This window comes from Salmo salar, chromosome 09, assembly GCF_965601325.2.
Source record: "Salmo salar chromosome 09, fSalSal1, whole genome shotgun sequence".
Classification (NCBI taxonomy): domain Eukaryota; kingdom Metazoa; phylum Chordata; class Actinopteri; order Salmoniformes; family Salmonidae; genus Salmo; species Salmo salar.
In genome coordinates, this window is record NC_138299.1 from 69,924,134 (window position 1) to 69,927,877 (window position 3,744).

Consider the following 3,744-nt stretch of genomic DNA (forward strand, 5'->3'; position numbering starts at 1 on the left):
ACGGCATTTACCGTCTTGCTCTCATTTAAAACAATGAGGCAGAGAGCTTCTGTGAAGGAGCAGATAAATACACAGGAGGAAAATATGGTGGAAGCGGACTTTGATGTGGATCTTGAACTAATGGCAGTGGAATCAAGGAGAATTAGACTGTTGTCCAAAATAATGGAAAACGGAGCAAAGTAGCGTACAGTGCTGAGAATGTCCCTTATCTCGTCGGAGTAAGGTTTATTAATGAGGAGCAGTTGATCGGATTACCAATCTTGAAGAATCCATTTGAGATATCAAAACTGGTGGAGAGAGTGCTGGGTAAAGTGAAGGCTGTGAGGATCATGAGAGGCAGCCGTGTTTAGATTTTTTGTTCATTAACCGTTACAAGACTTGAGAAGTATGACGTGTTGTGTTTGTCTCTTCGGAACAGGGCACTCCTCAAGGGGGTAATATCTAGGTGTCTCATTGGAAATCGATGTTACAGAGATTAAAAATATTCCTAGAGTGATTGATGCACGTTGGATGAATCATGTGGTGAATGAAGAAAAAGTGAAGAGTATCTGTTCTTTTGCTTTCTGATATGGAGTCTCTCCCTACTCAAGTGCAGTTGGGGTATATACATGTTTGCAGAAGGGAGAAGCTGAGATGTCCAAGTTGTGGAAAAGATCATATCATGTGTTTTAAAAGTGATGAAAATGTGACATGTTGCAATTGTGGTGGGAACCATGAAGCTACTTCTTTGTAATCCTGACAAGGGTAAAAGAGAATGCGGTGGCTAAAGTCAGGGCTGTCCAGAGCATTTCATATGCAGCGGATGTTAAAAGGGTTGAGGGTTCGAATGGTATTCCTGAGCAGTCCATGGTGGTGGATAGGCCTTCACTGCAGGCTGCAGTTAACTTGCCTTTCACTAATAGGACCCAGATATTAAAAAAATTAAGAATCAACTTTGTGACCTTTTATAGCTATAGTGATTAATGGCACTGCCAAGGTGGAGAGGAAGTCCAGGAAAATAGATATTTCTGTGGATGTGGCGGAGCGGTTCCTAGGACTGAAAGACTTCTCAGCGGAGGAGTTGCATGGAGTATTGTCACAAGCCGTACCACCTTCTCAGTCCCTAGAGCCTGAGAAGGGAAATACGTTGATTTGAAGGAAAGAATAAGTGTGAGTTTTGTTTTTGTCAACGTACTATTTTTATTTGGTTGCATTAAGTTAGTTTCCCTATCAAATGGATTTTCTTTTTACCTCGTTTTTTCAACCCAGTCCGGTTGGCAATACACCTTTTTGGGTTGTAGTCTGCATTAAAGCCTACAGAAGAAGAAGAAAACAATGACATCAGGTTTGCCGTCTTCCTCGTACCATGTAAACGCTGCATAATGTTACTTGCATAGTGTTGGCTCAATTTATAACGTTTTTCGTTAGCTAGCTAGCTACCATATCTCTGCTGTTAGCATGATTTCAATCCACTTTTACTTGGTAATACTTTCTCCTCGATTTGGACGGCTCCAATGTGAAATAGTCCTTTAACTAGTTCCCGGTGGAACTTCTATAAGCAAACTATTTCTAATATTTTTAAATCCACTTTTTGTGGCATGAAGTAATCCATATGTGGCCATCTATCTCGAAACGACACAATGCTCACGTGTCTTGACAGGAAAGAAGATAAATGGTAGTAACAGTTTGGTAGCTAGTAACACTTGAAAACAAATTACATTTTGGGGAAATAAGATATGGCTGCAATCTTATCAAGAATAGAATAGTACTCTTTATCTACAGTTTCCAAGATGGCTTGGACTCAAGGTGTATCGTTTCGTGGTTCCAGGGGGGCCAGCTTTACCCAAATCCTCAATAAAATTATTTGTGCCCCACCTGGATTGACGGTGGCATACATGTCTCTGGCTGTCTCAGAAGCTAACAACAACCTCCTTGACCCAGCATGTAACACACCCAATGGTAAGCCTAAGTATTCTTGTGAAAGAGATCGTGTTGGTTTCTGTGAGCACAGTTTGTGAGGGCCTGAGCATGGTCACCCATCCCACTTCGACACTGTAGCACCAGAAGCTGATGTTTGGTTGTGTTGTTGTTCTACCACAGGTGGTGGCATCAGACCGAAAAGCATTCCCCAAGAGTTAATTGACTGTTACAAGCGAGGTGAGACCCACGCGGTGTCAGCTCTGTACCAGCTTTCTCAGGTTCTACAGTTGTCATTTTACAGGCTTAGAGATCAGTTTACAGGCTTAGAGATCCATCCTGGAAGAGATATTTATGGCAAGACATTTTAATTATTCGGTTATTTGATTTCTATGTTTCGTAGTTGTTGGAAAGCACATTGTTTGTCATAGTTGCTTACAGCTATTCGATTTTGATCGCAAACAATTACATTTTAGGGGTTGTTTCTGAACATTAAGCAGTGATGGTATTGTTTCCCCCTTTTACTGTACTGCAGAGCGTAAGAACCTCATCAACGAACATGTTCCCCAGGCAGTGAGAGAGTTGCTGAGTAAGATGATTGACAGCTACCCGAGTTCTCTGTCTGTGGGAGCACAGTGGCAGCATTTGTCACTCAGTCATGTATGCAAGGAGGCAGTCTTCTACTATGAGAATTGCAAAAGTGTGCAAAGGTGTCATCAAGGCAAAGGGTGGCTACTTTGAAGAATCTAAAATGTTAAATATATTTCAAATTTGGTTACTACATGATTCCATATGTGTTATTTCATAGTTTTGAAGTCTTCACTTTTATTGTACAATGTAGAAAATAGTAAACATAATGAAAAACCCTTGAATGAGTAGGTGTGTCCAAACTTTTGACTGGTACTGTATATTGGCTACATTTTCATATTTAAGATACTATTAGTTACATTTTATATTCATTTTATTGGTTGTGTTTTAAGTAGCTATTGTGAACGTTGCTGGTAAATGTGTTCTGTGTGTGGCCTATGATCGTCCATCCAGCCATGGTGGCCGTTGGAACAGGGAATAACAACAGCAAGGAGCGGGTTCTTTACGACTCCCGTGGAGTGGTAACAGCAAGGAGTTCACTGATGCGTTACGTTTATCTCAATTGGTTTATTCATGATTTTAAACATGTAACAAACAACCCTTCAAAACACCTTGAATACACATTAATATAACAAAGCTTGTTATATTTTACACAACCTCTCTCCCTACACTGTCCCGTGGATATGACTTTTAATTCATTAATTCATTTCATTAATTAACATCCTCATACAATGTTCCCATACATTCACCTACACTTTGAAATTACTTTCAGGTGTGGCTGTGCAGAAAAGAATGGGTTGACATGATGCCCTTAAACTGCAAGTTATTTTTGCACAGCCTACAAGGTTAAGTGTATTTTAAATACACAATGTTTCAATAGGTCCCAAGAAGAGGGATTCGGTTTTATTTGTTGTGTCACAATTTTGGGAAGGCAAAAAAAGCGCGCTTTTCTGAATATGTTTTGCAGAAATATATTTTGCTGATTTGCAATTTAGTTCTGTTTGCAGATACGGAATTGAATTGAAAGAGAAAAAAATGTTTTATATTGAAGAAAAATGTTTAGCAATTTATTTGATAGTGTGCTTTATGACAAAGAACAAAGTTGAAGATTAGACTTTTTCTTCTGTAATATAGCCAAGATATTGTATGAACAAGTCCAGTCAACTCGTGATGAATAAATAAACTGGAGTATGCATGCATCCAAAGCAATTACAAATAATATTAATGAATTTAGACTAAGGATATGCAATGCACCATTAA

General features: G+C 39.2%; 1 long non-coding RNA gene across 1 annotated transcript; it reads left to right on the plus strand.

The window, feature by feature from the left end:
• Nucleotides 1–1,475: 1,475 nt before the first annotated feature.
• On the plus strand, nucleotides 1,476–2,510 carry LOC145858031 (uncharacterized). Its single transcript, XR_014378787.1, has 3 exons — nucleotides 1,476–1,938; nucleotides 2,080–2,136; nucleotides 2,432–2,510. It is a non-coding gene; the product is annotated as an uncharacterized LOC145858031 (long non-coding RNA).
• The last annotated feature ends 1,234 nt before the right edge of the window (nucleotides 2,511–3,744 follow it).